The sequence below is a fragment of the Sus scrofa genome, chromosome 15 (genome assembly GCF_000003025.6).
Source record: "Sus scrofa isolate TJ Tabasco breed Duroc chromosome 15, Sscrofa11.1, whole genome shotgun sequence".
Classification (NCBI taxonomy): domain Eukaryota; kingdom Metazoa; phylum Chordata; class Mammalia; order Artiodactyla; family Suidae; genus Sus; species Sus scrofa.
Window position 1 is genome coordinate 119426666 of NC_010457.5, and position 20211 is coordinate 119446876.

The following is a 20211-nucleotide window of genomic DNA, read 5'->3' on the forward strand; positions in this document are numbered from 1 at the left end:
GGAGTGAGATGAGGAGAAAGATTGATTCCAGGGGCTCAGGCCACAGAATGATTCTCTCTCAAGTCAATTCCCATTCAATAAAAACTAACAGCGTCTCATCCTCAGTTACTGGCATCAGAAAGGAGTTAGAGGAATTCAGGAAGATTGTAAAACTTTCTTCAAAAGAACATCTTTTGTTCAGTAAATTCTGATGCTTTGATTAAAAGACCTTAATGAGAGCAGTGAAAGAGAAATCTGAGATGGAAACATAAGTGGTCAGACAGTCACAGGGAAGGTGAAGATAGGGTGGAGCTTTTTGAAGAAGTCTGGATGCCCACCTATCAATGGCTTCAGTCCTGGCATGCATACATACACACATGAACAACACACACATACACCTTGCCCTGACTCCAGGCTCTGAAATTGAAGCCCGCCTTTGTTTCTGATACCTCATATATCATGTCTATCCCATTCACACACCTTTCTCAATCCCTCATTCTTATGCTCAGAAAACATTTACCAGTCGAGGGGCCAATCTATGATATGCACCAAAGTACAAAGATAATAAAACCTGGTGACCATATTCAGGGGACTTGATATTGAACAGAACTTGGGTTCACTTGTTGGCCATGCAGCAAGGCCAATTTATGGACACCATGCTGTGGTGAAGGAAAGAACAGTGTTTGTTTGCAGGGCACCAAGTAAAGAATATAGGCAGCTCTTGCTCAAAAGATCTGAACTCCTCAGAAGTTTCAGGGAAGGGTTTTCAAAGGTACCATGGTAAGGGCTGCAGGGTGTGTGGCTTTCTTGTGATTTATTGGTGGTAAGCTAACAGGGGTGTTTTAGGAATCTTAATCGTCAACTTCCTGGTTCCAATCAGTCTTGGGTCTATGTGCTCTGTTCAGCATGCAATCACCATCTTCCAGTTGCATGGGGGTCTTAGTTCCTGGAGAACAAATCAAAGATAGTTGTGTACATCCACTGAGGGGGAACTAGGACTCTTTTTTTTTTTTTTTTTTTTTGCTTTTTAGGGCCATACCTGTGTCATATGGAAGTTCTCAGGCTAGGCATTGAATTGGAGCTGTAGCTGCTGGCCTACTACCAGCCACAGCAACACCAGATCTAAGCTGCATCTGCAACCTACACCACAGCTCATGGCTATGCCAGATCCTCAACCCACTGAGTGGGACTAGGGATAGAACCTAAGTCCTCATGGATACTAGTCAGGTTTGTTACTGCTGAGCCACAATGGGAACTCCCTGAACTATTGTTTCTTGACTATGTTTCCTCTGTTTCTGCATTCCCTCACTTCCTTAATTAGTAATTGCTTGAGTCTTCTCTTTGGAACTCAGGGAAATCCTAGGAGACTAAAGCCTTTTTTCTATAAACTAGAAATAGGGGACACAGGGGATTTGTAGGGTCCTGCTCAGTTTTAGATTCTTCATTTGGTATTGTAGGTTGAACCTTAAAAATTGCCAATATTAGACAGTTTCTGATTTACAAAGTGATCTTTCTGTATGATTCAGCATAATTTTACTCTTGCCTATACATACAGATTTTGGGGCTCATGACAACACAGAATGGTTGTTAAGGAAACAGAGTCTGGCACCAGACTTATTATTATTTACTAGTGTTGAAAACTAAGTAAGCTTTAAACTTGCTTAACTCATCTGAGGCTCATTTTCCTCAAATGGAAATAATAATAGGTTCTATTTCATGGAGTTGTCCTGAGAATTTAAAGAAGTAATCTTTATAAAGCACTTGATGTATTTCCCCAGCACACAGTAAGTGTCCAATCAATGTGAGATGCTATTATCTTTATTGCTGTGAGGTGTTATCATTCTCATCTATGGAACTCCATGATTTCTTACTTGCAAAACAATAAAATAGACCCTCTCAAACTAGAGAAAAAGCTCCTGCTGTTCCTCCATCCCCAAACCACCACCATATTGATAGGGAAAGTGAAATATCTACACCACGAAAATTCAAAAAAAGTTCTTCAAAGAGAGAATTATGAATTTTAGCATTTCACTTTTCTAATTGAGAAGTATCAAACAGCAGCAGGAGACAGAAGCACACAGAAAATGTAATGGGTGCAGGAAGAGAGGCAGCAGGTGGCCATGCTGGCTTTGTTTCACTTGGGGAAGGGTTTTAGCATCCAGAGCCTTGCCTATTTATTCTGAATGCGAGCCAAGGGGTGACTGCCCTAGTGAGGCCTCCGTGCTGAGTTTCATGTTTGTGCAGGGAGGGTCTGAAGGGCAGAACACAGCCGCAAGGGCTGATGAACAGAGAGATAGACCTGCTTGGATTCATGACAGAGCAGCTGACCAGTACTGACGCTCTGGTGAGGGCACACAGTTGATTTAACACAGGTTGCTGGTCTCCTAAGCCAGAAGTCGAAGAAATAAATCATCAGTGTTATAAACTGGCAGAAGGGTTGCACTGGAGCCCTGGCTGTGTTTCCACAGCTAAGAGTCTCAGTGGCTAATTCTACACTGAATCTGTTCCTACACAGGGAACAGGGGCTGAGTACCCCTGCCCTGTCATCACTGGAGGTCACCGTGATCATTCTGGTTAGTTATTCCAGCAAACAAAGGGCTTGTTTACTGGGGAGCAAATGACATCAAAAGACAAGCAGACTGACAGGTGTTGCACTAGATTAGGTAGTAACTCCTAAGGGTTTGGTCCAGGTGAAGGGGGGGAGAAGTCCTCACTGTAGCCTTTAATGTTTGTGGGGCTTGGGCCAGTCCTTTTAATCTCTAGCCCTCAGGTTCCCCATCTGAGAAATGGTGGAGGAAATCTGCCCAAGAGGCTGGTTGTTGTGAGACTGAAAGGAGATCAAAAGGAAATACTGCAGGTCAGTTGACTTTCCTCTCCTCCATAGAAAGTCGCTCCAGGAAACAGCCAGCAGTTCTGGCCCTGACAGGCACATGCAGCCCTGCCCTGATGTGAAATCAGGTCCTCCTCCTCCCCCTCCCTCTCTCCCTTACCCTCCCTCTCTTTCTGGCTTTTCCCCAGAAGGCCCCAGGGCCCCCAGACTAATTGACAAACCACAGGACACTGAACAGGCTTTCAGGGATTCCCCCCTCCATTTGCCCCCTCTATCCCCTGTGCAGCAGTGGTGTTTGGGAGGGTAAGGTCCCATGGCTGCTCAGCTTGTTCTGCCAGCACTTGCAGGGGATTCATCTGGAACCAGTATCAGCACTCCTGTGTTTATTTGGGGCATGCAGAAGAACCAAGAGCTATGAACAGAATTGTCCATGATTCCTGTCAGGCTATGTCAACCAGGCCCCTTACCTGGAAGAAAGCTAGACTTTCTCTTTCCAATTCCTCTAAAAGGGGACCACAGCATTGTCATCTGAAATTCCACTTTTCACCCCTTAATCATGCAACCCAATCTTGTGCCTTATCAAAGACAAGAGCTATTAGAAAGATGATGATGAGAAATGATCTGTCTATGATTGCAGGGGATAGAAAGACCACTTTAGGTTGTTCAATATTTCAACTTTATATTGAAATACAATACATACAGAGGAAAGTGTACAAATTATAAATGCATAGCTAGGAGTGGATAGCAGGGCAGAATTCACACCCGCAAACTTTTTAACTGTATCATGAAGCCTCTTATAGGACAAGAATTGAGAATACCTTAGTAATGTTTTAAAGTATTCATTACAATCAGCAGTGGACAAAAGTCAGCTCCCACCAGCTCACAAGAGCGCAACATGTGAATCACTTTCCATGGCCACACTCAGTGGCCTCACATTGGTATTTGAAATCAGTGTAGATGGGAGCATTTACACCATAGAAATCAGTAAACTAGCGTTTTTATTCCCCTGAAGAGACTGTTATTAAATATTTATCAACAAAGCACCACTTGCCACTGTCCTAAAATTGGTGAACATGATTTAAGTAACTTCCTGGAGAACTTCCGTTTAATCAACTCCTATTCTTTTTCTTAGGGAAAAAAATGTATTTCCCATTATCCTGCCCTCAGAATACCCAGCCTTTGCTATCTTCCTTCTAGAAACTCTCATGCATTTGACAATGGCTCCACCTCAACTTTTTCTCCTCTTTTATGCTTTCTGCTAAATGATTGCTTTTCTACCCTTGAGTATATTTAAGAGATTCCCCAGAGAGAGAGATCCAGGTGGTTGATGGGAAAATGCCAGCATGCACTGGAAAGTAAGCTCTGAACCTCCAATATATTCCTTGGCCCCTTGGATACAGGTACTTCCTGATGTCCCTCTGTCAGCTGGCTTTCCCTAACTCTGCCTTTCTCAATTCATTGCATTTCCTGTCTGAGGACAAACTTTCCTGTGGGCAGCTGGAAACCTCTGACCTTCAGGCAGTAAGGTAAGAAGGACCAGATGGACAGCCCCTTCACTTTCCTGGCTCTCAGTCCTCTGCTAAAGGGGAGCATGAGTCAAGTGATGCCTGAATCCCCTCTGATTCGGCTAACTTGGCCTCTATATACACTGTGTTCCTTTCCATAGTCTGTCTGCACAGAGAAGTCCATTTTTGTATATGACAGAGGGGGGTGGGGCAAAACACTGAAGCAATCTTTTAAAGACCCTCCACATGACCTCTGTTTGAGCAAATAATTAATCTCCAAAAAAAGCAGCTCACTGATGGGTCCAGGCTGTGCCTCGCAGATTGGGGCCGGGAATAGAGCTTGGGGATTTATGAGGTGACGTCAGTCTGCAGCCCGGCATGCAGGGCCTGAGCTGTGTTTTACACACTCCCCTGATTGTTTTAACGGGACCTGCTCTTAAAGGACTCCACATCTCTCCCCCAAGCTGAGCTTTATTAAAATGGCAAAGATGGAGAGGAGTGCTTTTCCAGATAAATCAGCTTCTTCAGGCTCAGCTCTCTTCCCTCTCCCCCTGTCTACTGGAAAGCACTCCCAGTGGGGAGGAAATGAAGAACAGCACAGTACTTGCTGGTACAGGCTTAATGCCTTAAACTCTTGCCTTGTGTTAACAGCTCTTCATGGGTTGGGCTTTAAAGAAATAGATGGATTCTCAATCTGACCATTTTAAATAATCCCTGAGAGAGAACTAAGGGGAAGATTTATGTCCTTAGTAAGTGGAAGACACACTAGCGTTTAGCCTGGAGGCTGGGTCTCTGCACTTAGCCTATCACACCACAATTCCTTAAGAGGCTCTAGATAAAACTGGGTTTAGAGAATGAATGGGTCAGGCAGCAGGGGATGGAGAGTGAAAAGGTGAAAAGACAGAGTGAAAGGAGGGAGGGGGAGATGTCAGCAAGAGCGGGGAAGCAAAGCTTTTGTCTAAGGTTAGAATGGCAGTGAAGGAGTGGAAGTACAAAATAAATTCCTACTTCATGTTTGCTACATGTGTAACTTCAGTGTAACCATACACAAGTGATACAGAAATGCAGGAAAACACAAAGACACATGTATGCAGTTTCTATGTATAGGGACTTGATGTATGCTTGTCTATTCCCAAGACTGAAGAAATAGAAAGACAGATTTACTTATATTTAGAATTCCAGAAACATAGAGTAATTATGGAGATAAAGAATTGCAGAGGCCCAGATACCTCATTCAAAGGAACAATATTAAAAATTATTATTGCACTTTAGCAAGACTCTTGAGAGATGGTGGTGGTAAAGGAATAATATCAGGGAAAATAAGGGAGTTTACTTGAGAAGTAAACTCCATCAGGTGTGTGTGTGTGTGTGTGTGTGTGTTTGTGTTTGTGTTGGGAAAATCTGTAGTGGAGCAACAGCTAATCAGGGAATGGGGAAAAGCAAGGAAATGGCCTGGAATGTTTTGCCTTGATCCCAACAATCCTTCTATATTTATAATAGGGCAGTAAAAGCCTGGTCAACCTAGTTAAAATTTAATGGAAAAAATAAGTGACTAAATCTAAGGAGCTCAGTTTAGACTAAACTGAATTGAATACAATCATTTCTGATTCTAAGGCCCATCACGTTCTACTATTTCACATTCTTGTGACAGTTGACATGTAGTTAAAATTAAGTTTGGCAGACAAAAAAGTGTCTCTAGGGCTGGAATCCAAAAAGGTTTGTGAGGATAACATAGATGGGACTTTTGACATCTCAGTGACTGCAGGGTGGGTTCCCCAGGTGGCCTGGCCAGCTGCTTTGGCAGCCCTCTCCTCTCTGTCCCCAATGCTCCATGGGCCCTCTCTGTAGCTTCCTTCAGGTCAAAATAGACAACCTTCCAAGACGAGCAGGGCCAGCCTCTGTGAAGGACATAAGAGCAGAGGCCGTGTGTTCTCTGCACAATGCCTGGCCCAGGTGGAACTTTAAGAAGCTCTTTACGGAATTAAACCTGTCTCCACCATCTGGAATACAGAGCAAGATAAGGCCTGCCTTCTGGAGGGTCATTATCTAAATGAAACTGGATTCCTACCCAGGGAGAGACAACTAAAGACAGCATGTAATGAAGGAGTTGTACAAGTTTTATCGTAATGATACTAAATACCAGCCCTGGTCAGAGACATGGGGAAATTGACTTCCTACAGATAATTGAGACTTTGCCATGGTGAAATAGGGAGGATTTATGGTGTCATGGTGGGTATTGGCCTTTTAGAATTAACTGAAATTAGGGGTTCAGGATCAGCTAGACTTTGAGAGGAAGAGATATCTAATAAAAATGACTCTGATAGATAAAATCAGACATTATCACTTCAGCCCAAAGACTACATCAATACAGACTTAAAACCCATCTCTGAAGGAAATTTCACAGAGTATTTGGTTAGTTATTGGCCCAGGGTTTTGGAATTGTCCTTTAAACCATACCCCTCCCACCCAGACATGGGGTTATAAAGGCGAACACAGTTGATGCCTTCAAGGAACTAGAGTGTAGTGAGAAGACAGACATACAATAACTGTCCTAAGAAGTAACTCAATAAGATCATTGAGTCGTATGCAAACGGGAACATGGTAGAAAAAATAAGTAATTCTGCCTGTAAGCTTTAGGAAAGTCTTTACAGAAGGGATCATGCTTAAACCAAGACTCAGTGAGATTTTGCTCATAGATTAGGTGGAAAAATTGCACTTTCCTGGTAGAGAAAACTGTGTTTGCAAAGATGCAGAGGACTGAGAGAGCCTGATGCACTGGGATAATTGCAAATGCCAAACCTGAAATTGAGGTAAATGACACCATGGAAGCAAAGGTGCTTGATGGCAAATGGCCTTGTGAGTCATCCAAAGAGTACATTTTTACCCTGTAGGGTAGGGAATAAGGAGTCATTGGGAACTCTTCATCAGGACGGTAACATGATGGGACTTGCATGTCAGTACGACGACTCATTTTTTGAACATCCTCTCCTCAGTGGCTGCAAACATTACGTAGTTTGGGGCAGTTTTCCTCAGTCACTGCTTTTGGGCTTGCTTTCTGACCTCGTAATAACATCTTAGACACAACTTCCTGGAGGTCAGGTTTTGGTCATTTTCAATTAAGAATGATCCAATTAAAAGCTATAATCTCATATTTCCTTTAAAGTTTTCATCTTCCCTTTTTGTGGTTAGAAGCTACAAGAAGGGGAACTGTCTATTCTTCCACTTCTTTTCTCCTCCCCACCCTTTGGATTTGGTGTGGGGGGATTGTCTGCCACACATCAACCTGTCCCTCTCCCTCTTCAAGACTCTAGCCTATGAAAGATGTTGGAAATGAAAGAGAAAGGAAATAAGGTTTTCTTGCTTAAATAGCTTCTGTTGTATTTTATCCAATGGCTCTTTCTGCCTTTCTGGTTAAGGTAGCTGATAGTGGTTACCTTTTACTGTACACACAAATACTTTCTTGACCCTCTTGTAGGCAGGGCATTCATACCAATTGCCTAACTTGGAGACATTAGTTTTCAGCTTATTTTTTTTCCAGCAGCTCTTTCCCCAGCCCTACAGAGTGACTACCTATTGCTGCTGGGTGCTAGGATACGTTGGCCACCCACTTTGACTGGAAAGAAGAAAGACAGCCAACAACACACACCCAGGTCCATTCTGTGATATCTATTTGTCCCAAAGAAATTTCATGTCTCCAAGTCAGTATGAAAGTACAGGGTGCAGACTCTCCCCTTTTCTTTCTAGCTCTCTTATTCTCTGCTGGAATGTGAATGGGGGTGGATATGAATGCACTCAGGGAGTTCAAGTTAATCAATGCGTTACCCAAGCAAACCTCTAATAAGGGACTTTATTTCTTGGGACATCAGAGTGTCTAAGAAAGATTCTCCCTCATTTAGCTTAGGTAATATGAATACACTGTAGTCCTCACCCAGCCTAGAAGTCATCAAAATGATGAATCTTTTCTCTATTGTCCTTAAATGGATCTGGGGTCAGGCAGAAGAAAGGGAATGATGTTGGGGGACTGATGGTCAGTGGGCCAGTTGTGTGACCACAGGGAAAAAATCCTGTTTTATGGTATCCACTTGGTAGGTAATGTAGCCATTAGATGGGAGCATGTTGTGAGGCTATAGCCATAGTCCAGTTGAGAGATGATGGGAACAAGAACTTGGAAGAAGAGGAAAGAAATGTAAGAAGTAGACCTGAGTGATTGGCATGATTGAGGAATCTAGAGTGATGGGAAAAGACGTGTTTCTAAGATTGTTCTGCTTTTATTTCAGCAACGGATTTCATTAGGTTGTTAGTGACTGAACGAAGAAGTCTGAGGCTGGGAGAGATAGAAGCAGTGAAGGAAGAGTTAAGGCAATTAAGAGACATGAGTTCAGTTTGAGGTATATTGTGGTGCATGAGATAAAGTCTAGGAAAAAAGTTTGGTTAAAAATAAGGAATTGTGAGAACATAAGAAATGTAAGAAGGGAGAATAGTTGAATGTGACAGAAAAAATTTCACATCTTTAATGAAAATGCAGTGAGAGCAGACACTTAACTCTATAGTAGGAATTTATGGCATGGGAAGGAAAGAATGTCTTGACCTCAGGGTGTTAAAGGAGGGTTGTTAGGCAGAAGGAGGGGCCTAACAGATATTACAACCAGAGATATAGGTGGATGCCAGATCATAAAGTATGTAGAAAGAGGCTACATAGAATGCAGAGCAACAAAACAGTGCATGCATGCATCCTATCAGCAATGTGTCAGGAGAAGGAATGCACTAGAATTAGGAAGTCATTTCTATCTGATGAAATATAGTGAGAGCTACACATTTATTTATTTGAAGATTTTATTATCAGCCAGTGATTTTACTAAAAGCATAAGACTCTTCTAGGGGATTTGGGAAGACCTGAGTTGCACTCTAGGGAAATCTAACTAAATATATCATTTTTCAGAACCATATTCTTCAAAACCGAACACTAGCACCTGATTCCTCAGCCTATGCTGTGTGGGGAGGCCATGTTTAATACAATAAAACAACTAGTGAATGATTTAATATCATGGAACCTGAGCGGGCCTGGATTTAGCCTCTCCTCAATTTCTTAGGGAGGACTCTTCTTGGATTTAAAAATGTGTAGGGAAGGGATGCCATCATAGAAGAACACATGGTAAAATTGTTCAGGTATTTGGTTTCACTCTTCATGTTTGTAGACTATTGTCTACCCCTCTGGAATAATGTTCATGTTCTGTCTTTGTAAGAAGTCAATTGTTTGTAGTTTTATTGCCAGCATGGTGGTCAAATAGTCATTTGATAGTCCCATAGCACAGTATCTGGCACTCCTGTGGGTGAAGCAACCTGCAGAGGTCTGGTCTTTAAATATTGTCTATTATTATTAGACTGGATCTCTGCAGCTTGCTTTACCCACAGAGGTAGAGAGTCTCTCTCCCTCTCACAAGCCTGTACCAAACACATGGTCTGAGTCCTTGAGCATTTCAGTGAAGGGGTTTGGTAGATGGGCTCAGATAATGTTTATTCTTTCCCAGATACCCTCCTCCCATCCTCAGCTCCAAATCCATTTATCTCCCCTGTAGAGTGCTTATTGACAGAAAACTTGAGTGCTCAGAATGGTGCCAACTAAAGATGGGCCTCTCCAAACAGAGCAATCATGTTTCACCTTGATCTCCCCAGGCTGAATCCACAGCAGCCGTACTTCTGTCTCAACCTCAAGGATTAGCTCAGACGCTCCCCCTTCTCCCACCATCAATTGCTTTCTTGGGTCATTGATTTTTCAGGGAAAAAAAATGCCTGCAGTGGAGGCATGAAATAGCATTGCCTAGCCTTAAAAAGAGGTTTGCAAACTCATTCAGCCAAAAAGTAATTTTATCGGGCCTCTCAGAGAGCCTCAGCCCTACATACATTTGCAAACACTCTCTTACTATGCACTTTGTATTTTAAAATATGTCTAGTTCTGACTCTTCTTTTGTTAGGTTAAGAAGAATAAGAGTTTCCGAGCTTGCAACAAAGAAAGTCCATCAAAAATAGGATTGAAGAGAGAGATAGAGCTTAGCACATTCTTTTGAGCCCAGTGTCTTATTTCATATAGCCTGCAGCCTGATTTCTCTTGAGTCATTTCTGCCATAGGCAGCGGTTGCTTAAAGGATCTGATCTGGTTAAAGTCTGTCATCAGACTGAATTAGGTACAGTCTCCTTTTCATAGGAATGGCATGAACAAATGACTTTAAGCTTCATGTTCTGAATTCTGTCATCAAGCAAGATCCACATTGATGCCAAAAAAAATGTGTGTGTGTGTGTATGTGTGTGTATACACACGTATATGTATATCATGCATCAGCTACTATTAGTTAGGCACTGTGCAGAAGCCACAGAATTATACAGAAAAACCTCTACTCTGAGGAGTTCAAAGTGTAGAAAAGAAGCCAAAAAGTTCAGTGTAGCCCTTTGTTCATTGGCCATTCAGAGATCCAGATTCAAATCTGGTCCTGTCACTTGCTTAGGTTATCTTGTTAATGTCATTTAACCTCTTTGCACAACAGTTTTATCATCTACAAAATAATTGTATATCAAAGTGTTTTTGTAAATATTAAAAGAAGTACTGTATTTAAAGCATTTAGGACAATGCCTGACACCTAATGTTGCTTTTAGCATTATTATCATGAGAGAGTTACAATAGGTACAGCATGTAGCAAAATACTGTGAGAATGAGGCCATATTTATTTAGACAGAGGACAATATAAAGAGTGGGAATGTATTCCTAGTAGATGTTAAGCAATAGGCTGTGAAATCCTGAATCATACTGTACTGTACCAGACTAGTACCAAGAGAGAGGAAACCACCATTTTTAAGAAACCTTGTAGCCATAGAATCAACAGGTTTTGACGTACATTAGATGGAGTGGATAGTGGACATGGAGTCAAACACAATTCTAAGTGTTGAGCCTGGCAAGGTGAGAAATGATGGTATCATTAATATCAACTAGGAAGTCAGAAAAAAACAGACTTGTTTGTGGAAGAATCGAACAAACTTGGTTTGGGGTCATGTTGAGTTTGAGGTGCTAGTGGAATATCCTGGTGGGGATACCTAACTTACAGTTGGAAATTACATTCAAGGGAAAATGTGAGTTTTGGAGACATGAAGTTGAAAGTCATCAGGAAAAAAGCATAGTTGAGAATTTGGATTAAGATACCCAGGAAAAAGGTGAATGTAGAATTTTGGACTAGATGTACATTTAGTGTTCCAAAATAGAAAGACTAGGTATCAAACGAGATGGAGAAGAGTCCTTTTCTAGAAAGACAGGGCACCAACTAGCCAATGAACATAGTATTTCAGGCTCATCAGCAATTATGAATGGCATGGTGAACTGGTTCAAAAAACCAACATTCATTGATTTTTTTCTTTTCCACTATTGTACTCCAATAATAGTCCTGATACCTGGGATACATTAAACAGTCTGTGTTCATGACCTGGTCTAGAAGCCTTTAGTAGGAGTCACTCTTCTTACCTATTCTATTGTGCCCATTTGCATTGACTACGGATCTCTGAAAGAAGAATCCTCAAATCCCTGAATTATTGCCATAGCTCCTACTTGGTTTTCCATTTTCCCCCCTCTTTTGGTCAACTCAGCCAATTTATTGCTTCCTATTCAGTGTTACTCTCTTAACACCGTTTACATCATTAACTCTTTTTAATGTTATTCAAGCCTACCTCCTGCTACACTCTTGCTCAAAAAGCCTCAGTATTTCCTGATTTCCCAGTCACTGTGTGTAAACTCCTTACCTTGACCTTCAAAAACCTCTCCAATGTTGCTTACCCCTCAACCACCTGTGACTTATGTTTCAGCCAAATAGGACCCTTGATGATTCTGGAACTCTATCCACATGTCTACACTTCAATACCAGTGTCATATCCCAAAATGAAATATCCATACTTTGTGAAGCAGCTGGGTTTTACACCACATCTATTTCTATTCCCTCAACTAGACATAAGCTCTTCTGGGATCTGCTAAAGTGCAGTGGCCAAAAGTTTGGATTCTAAAGACCAACCATATGGTTCAAATTCCAGCTATACCATTAGCTGATTGTGTGACCATGAACAAGTCACTTTCACTCTACATCTGTTTCCTGATCTGAGAAATGAGAAATATTAATCAGATATTAAGTTAGAGGATGCACATTTAATCTGACACATGGAATCCTGTAAACATGCAACAAATCTGAGTTGTTTTAGCAGATGCTGTTGTTAGCCCACCCACATCCCCTTGGTATTCAACTCTACAGTCTTAAGGCTGTTTATGGAAAGCATTTGTGACTGCAATAGTCATGCGAGCATGCTTAGCTCCCATATAGGACAGACCAGAAGTGTCTGAGACTTAATCCCTCAGGAAGCACCCCTCAACCAATGACAGTTGGATAGTTAGTGGATAAATATCCTTTGTTTGGAATAACTCTAAACTGTATTCTATATATGGACAGTTTCAAATCTCTGTTGTCTCTCAAGAGTTTCCAAGCAGGCTCTAACACCAGTTGTCCTTAATGGTAACTGGGTTGATATATTCCTTTCATCAGCTTACTTCCCTTCCCTGTTTTACTATCCACTTTTCTACATGTGTTTCCTGGGATCACCACCTAAATAAACTACTTGTACTTGAATTCTTGTTTCAGGATTAGTTTCAGGAGCAATCTAAAACTGTGACAGCTTTTATCATTAGAGATGGCTTCTGAAATCATCTATATACTTGATTTGCATTAGTCCTCTGATAATCTGAGTCTGCCCTCATTAGACTTGAAATCCAATAGAAAAACCAAGACTAGGGTATAAACAACTCTAAAACTTCATGTGCCCCTCACATAGAAATAATAATTCTGTATTTGAAGAACAAAGAATAAATGGAGATCAAAAAGTTACTTGGTGAATACAAAAGTAGAACAACTACAATTTATTGGTCACTAGGAGTATTTGGGAAACTTTTGTAGTATGACACGTACTTTCTCATAAGGATGGATCTACCTAAATACACCTGCAGCCCCTCAAGCTTCCCTCCTCGTGACATAAGGACGCCCCACCCTCCTTCAGCTACATCCCATGAGGCATTTGACTTTACCTATTCACATTTCATCCTGTCAATGTAGTTGTGTAAACTTTTATATTTTCCAAATATGGCAAATATTTTACAGGGATTACATTTTAGGCAGGCTGCTTCCTGAAGACCTGAAAGTTCTCATTTAATCTTATTAACACATTCCTCAGATCTCACTGTGGGGTGGGTGACTTTTAAGAGACTTTTCTGTAGATGGCTAATCCAGCCTCTGGGTGTGGTTTGTTGTAATAGCCAGTCAGGAAAATCTTCCTCCCCAAACTCCTGTACTGACCCCTTCTTGAACTTTGCCTCTTAGATCTTGAGGTCTGCCTTACATGCAAGACAAGTTCTAGAATCAGTGAACTGTTAACTGCAGCACTAGGATTATCAACAGGTAATGGTGGATTACCCTTGGGTGGCTGCATAAAATCTGTGATTACAAATTGAGATTAACTATGACCTTTGGTGCTACAGCAGTACCTTTCAAAACTATCCTTCCATAATAGTGTTTCTCAGAGAGTCATCTGTGGAGTGTCTATATTAGAAGGGCTTCTGGCACTGCATAAAATGCAGATTCTTGGTCTGGCTCAGGCACATCAGTTAGAATCTCTCACGAAGCTGCTGTAATTTGCCCTTTTAACAAAATCCCTGGGTGACCAACTCATTCCAGATTTCCCTGGACTGTCCTGATTTTAGTATTCAAAGTCTCACATTCGGGACCTCCTTTGGTCTTAGGACAGCTGGTCACCCTGTGAGCACATCTTATAGACTTCATGGTATGCCACACTAACACAGGTGTCACCTTTACATGGTGGAAATCTATGAGCCCTTGAGGAGACTTTAATGCAATGTGACATTGGGGCAGGGGAGCTCCCACAGTCATAGAGCTTGTTGAGAGCCTTCTGTGAGGGCTTAAGTAAGGAAAACCTGGATTTTTGTAATCTACTTTACATTTCCTTTCTTTTGAAACTCAAATGCAGAGAGTTAAACTTGGTCCTGAGTTTCTGGTCCACCGTTTTCTTCTGTGTCTGCAAGACCCTACTCTGGATTGGTTTATATGGTTATTTATTCTCATTTTTTCCTCCTTTCTCCATGTCCAGTAGGCAGATATCATGATGTGATTATTATATACTCTCTAGTGTGTTTGAGTCCTTATCAAACATGTAGCCTTGTTTCATCTGTATTTTAATGTATACAAATAGTATTCTTCTGTTCATTTCATTCTAACTCTTATTTACCCTTTTCTGTTTTTGTATTTAATGTTGCATGATTTTAGTTTTATAGTTTTTTTATTAAAGTATAGTTGATTTATAATGTTGTATCAGATTTCCACTGTACAGCAAAGTGACCCAGTCATATATATATGTGACATATATGAATTATATGACATATATAGTAAGAATATATGTATATATATTTTTCTCATATTATCTTCCATCATGTTCTATCACAAGTGATTGGATATGGTTCCCTCCGCTATACATTAGCATCGCATTGCTCATCCATTCTAAATGTACTAACCCCAAATTCCCAGTCCATCCCACTCCCTCCCCCTACTCCTTGGTCTTGCTTCTTGTGATAGGCAGCTCCTAAGATGGCTCCAACCTCTTGGCTTTCATGGCTCTGTACAATCACCTCACCTTGAGCATGCGCTAGAGCCACAACAACCAATATTCTTTGCCAGCCAGGAATTGAGGCCCTCAGTCCAACAGCATGAGGAACTGAATCCTGCCAACAGCTTTGTGAGTGAGTTAGGAAGCAAAACTAATCTTCCCTCAATCTGTTCATGCCTTGAGATGACTGACCACTGACAATAGCTCTGGATAACACTTAGTTGCCCCCTGGAAAGAGACCCTGAGCCAAAGGAACCAGATAGAACATGCTGGCTCCTGACCCATAGAGACTGCGAGATAATAGATATGTGTTGTTTAAGATGCTAAATTTGGAGTCATTTGTTACATAGCACTAGATAACTCATCAACCTCTAACAATTGCATGGCATCCATGGCATGCTTCTATCACATAGGCTTGCTTGTTCTCTGCAGATGGACACCTGACTGAATCTAACCCCACTGTGGCAAACACCACTACAGTGAATACCTTGAGCAGAACCCCCCTCTGAATGTGTGTGAACTTTTCCCTGGGGTGGATGTGCACAATGGGTCTGCTGGGGAAGACCCAGAGACTAGAGAGGCACTTGTAACAACACTTTCAGCTTCTTCAATTCTTACATTTAAAGAATTTTTACCCCTAAATATTTAGTTTTAAAAGTGGATAGCCCTTGGGGAAAATAAAGAGACCCTCTGATTAGGTATTTTAGATGTGAAATGGGGGGGCAAGGAATAGTCAGGAGTGGTCTCTGGAACAATATGGAGGGTTGGTGTCTTGTCTTGAAAAGAGGCTACAGTATGTTGCTTTTTTTGTGACCCAGGCTGACTGATTCATGCTGGGCTTCAGACATGAGGGGCCAGGACTAAGAAGAGGGAGGACTTGTTCAAAGCTGAGTGGACACATCTATAATCATTAAAATAATGTTTCTCTGTTTGGATTTAGTAAATGGCCTTAAGTTCCTGGAAATGTGTGCAGAGACCCCATGGCCATGAGAAGATCTATCATTTAATTCTTTACAGTAGGCTGAAATATATTTGGAAGTCATTGGACTGTGGCTGTCCTACATCAAAAGGCATTTCATAACAAAACACCATCATGCCCCATTTATAGAAATAGCATGCTGTGCTTTGGCTGCTGTGGGCAAATAAAATATGTTCTTGTAACATAAACAGCCTTACCTTCCTTCTAAAACTAAAGGGCTATAAAAGATTTATTTAAATAGGTTTTTGAAATATAGAGACACATATAAAAACATGTTAAATATACACATATATACATACATATACGTATAGATAGATGATAACGCATGAGAGATATTCTCATAAATGGACTTTAAAATCTGATAGATAATATAAAAGGAAAAGATATCAGAGCCCAAAGAGAGAGTAAAATCTTCTAATCCATGCACTTCATTTCACAAAGGAAACTGAGGCCCAGAAGAATTGACATGTCTAAGGATTATGGCATCCCAGGGTCAGTGTGTAAAATGGAACCTGAGCCTCCAACCCCCTGGGTGGTGCCATCCCAGATGCTCACAATTGACACAGATTTAAATGAAATGAGTTATGTTCTTATCTTTCTTGGATTTACTAATGGTGGAATTTGAAACAAATGAATAGCAGGCTTGGCACCAGATGAACTTTTTAAGAAAATATAGCAGTTGTTTGCCATTCCTTGCACTCAGACCTCTGGAACACATGCTCTTGAAAACCCCCAACTGCCACCCCCCAAAAAACAATAAGAAACAACAACAATCACAAAGATCGTTGTTCCTGTGATGTTGCAGTGGATGAAAATTCTGACTGGGGTGGCTCAGGTTGCTGCAGAAGTAAGGGTTTGAGCCCCTGGGGAGTGCAGTGGGTAAAAAAATCTGCATTGCCACAGCTCAGTTGTGGCTCATACTCAATCCCTGGCCCTGGATCTTCCATATGCCATGGGTGTGGCCATAAAATTAAAAAAAAAATGAATAGTGCTCAAGCTGATAGAACATGTGATGAGTTTAACAATTGTCCACAAATTCTTGATATTTTCTCCCGAATTCAAGAGTTAGAGTTTAAATGCCCTTCCATCAAGTGCGATTTGGACTTAGTAACTCACTCCTAAAGATTAGAACATAGGAAAAATGACAGACTATGGCTTCTGAAAATGGATCATAAAACTGCCTCTTGGGTCTCTCTTTGATCAATTTTTCTGGGGACATCAGCTGACCCTTCACCTCTACATGGTGAGGAACTGAGGACTCTAGCCCACAGCTTTGTGAGTGCACCATCTTGGAAACAGATCCTCCAGCCCCAGTCAAGCCTTCAGATTACTGCAGCCCCCAGCTGACATCTTGGCTAAAACTTTATAAAGGATACCAAGCCAGAACCACTCAGCCAAGACACTCTCAAATTCCTGAAATTAAGATAAAATTTATTGTTTTAAGCCATTAAGTTTTGGCATGATTTGTTAGGTAACAATAGATAGCTAGTAGAGAGCATTAGCCTACCTCCTTGAACTCACTACAATGAAAGCAGCTACCTATTTCATTAAAAGGTAAAACTAGCCTTTTGAAGAACATTCATTCTATCAAAGCATTGACACTTGAGATTCAACAGCAAGAAGATGAGAAGAATGAGTGCTTCATGCCATCCAGTGGCTGCATGTGTCAGGTTTGCAACCTGATAAGCCTGCGTTACTCAACCAGAGCACCCTGCCTGAAACTAACATGTGGAGAAATGGGTCCCCTCTCAAGGCTTGACTCTGGAGCCTTTGGGGAAACAGTCTCGATTTGGATCACATTAAAACAGACCTGAGATTTGGGTTCTCCTTCCAGTTCTGCCAAGATCTGAATGTGTCTTGTTGGCAAAGTCCTTTTCTCTTTGTAGGTCTCAAATTCGGCCCCTTTAAATAAGGGCTCAATTATAAAAGATTCTTCCTTGCTCTTTCATATATGCTCGTCAATGCACCATTAAGAGATCCCAATTAACAACTGGTCAATGTGCTTGGATTTGAATATACAGCTTGACTATCCTCCAAACCTCATGTTCTTCCTCTGAGGTTGCTTTGTTTCCTAACTTCCTCCATAAAACAATGATCTGGAGACACTGGGCATAATTGAATGACTAATGGACTCTTTCTTCTGTTTCACCAGTGTTTATAATCTAGTCCCTCTTCATCTCCTTCCTTTCCTTCCCTTGGCTCTGTGTACTGAGTTCTCTCCTCATGGGCTCATTGGTGATATTAAATAGTAAAAAAAACTATCAAACGGATCAGTTATGGTAAAAACTCACCTGTAGACTATGGAAAAATGATGCTATTCAAGAACACTGAACCCTGAGTCAGGTGCCTGCAAGTACATTGTCTTGCCTTTGCCACTCACTGGCTGTGTAAACTTGAACAAGTCATCTCACTTACCTCAACCTCAGCTCCTTCTTCTTTAAGGAAAAAATTAAGTAATAATAATAATAATGATCATAACAATCAACATTTATTGACTGCATTTTAAGCACTAGATTGCATAATTGCATGCATTGCCTAATAGGAATTATTATTATCCATATGTTACAGATGAGGAAACTAAGTCTCAGAGGTAACAAGTGGTAGAGTCAGGATTCAAACCCAAGCTCTTAACTATCTGAGTCCATAGTAATTCCGAATCTGTCTCAGCCTGAACTGAAACTACCTGGGTGCTAGGATTCAGAAGATATAACACACATGGACGCATGATTGGGCGAATCTTCCAGGTATTTATTTATACAAGGAATCATGGAATGAGATTAGTGTCGGGGCACATGTATTTGCTTCCAGGACACGGCTCACTTGTTCTAGAGGAAAAGGAATATTCCCTTTCCCTGGTGCCAGTCACTGTGATTTTTTGGAACCAGCCAAAGAGGAAATTGGAAACAAAAGGTCTGGGATACTAGCATGCAGGGCATTTGCAGAGCTGATGCTAGTACATTTAGTAGTAACTAGTGAGGTTGCTCAGCCATAGTCATCAATGACTTTGACATATGGAATGTCTTCAGCAGACATCAGTGACAGAGTTTTAGATGCAGTGGAATTCATTACCCCCAGTGATCCAGGATGGGAGCAGATAAAAGCACCAGATAAATCACATGGTAGCCCAGAGAACCATCTTGCAGAGCACGTAATGAACACTCTGCTCTGAGGCTACTGATGAGATACCCGAGAGACGGAAACTTAGAACTACTTGGAAGAAACTTGAGACAGAGCTTAATTTTTTTTTACGGAACACAAGTGTAGTTTCCTGGAGAAGTTCTGTGTTTGCCCTTGGGATCCTATTTTTATCCTCAGCCTTGGGTGGTCTGAAAAATGTAGGTTACTGATTAAATGAAAGGATGCTACTCCACCATGCTCTATATGGGTCCTTTCACTTTGCCTTATGATTCCCAGAATCACAGAATATCAAATAATATTGACAAAAGCACCAGTGCGGGCAGATCATGGTAAAAGCCCACTAGTGAATCTTGAAAGGATTTTACCCTCAGGAATAATGGGTGTTAAACTATGATATCCCTAATTTAGTGGGTCCTCATGCTACTTGGCAAGAAAAGCAAATAACTTCTCTAACTGGCCAACAGTTCTCTCTAGGTAAAAATGTCTGATCTAGGGCACAGAGGATTTGTTCCCCTACTGACAGATGGAAATTACAAGGTGTCTTGGGAGGGATGGGTTTTGCAGCAATCTTATTGAGATGAATTCCTGTAGGGGAGAGAGATGGGGGGAATTGCTGTGAGGACCATATTCCTCCTCCTACAGGAAAAAGGAGCTGGCTTCCTTGGGAGACCTGCTTTATGCTGGGAAAGGGCTGGGTCAACCATCGAACCCCACCTTTTGCTTGGAAATGAAGAGCTTCACCTACAGAGGAGGGAGAGGGGAGGAGAAGAGGGAAAGGGCTGTGGGACATATTTCTCCCCTTCCCTCTCATGCAGAAAGAAAATTGTCTTCAATTAGGGCCAGAAAGGAGATTTAAAACATCTGGCAGGAAAGGGCTTGCCCTGAAGGGACTTCGGAGGGTAGAGCAAGGTGAAGAAGGGCTGGCGGATGGACAGTTGAAGCTTCTGAACAACCTGCTTGCCTGGCCTGACCTACCTGCCACTTTCCTCCAAATCCATCACCACTTTTTCTTCATCAGGCTGAGGCCTTTGGCTGCCTCCTCCCCAGGCTAAAAGGAGCAGTAACAGCAGGCCAACCTAAGCAGCACA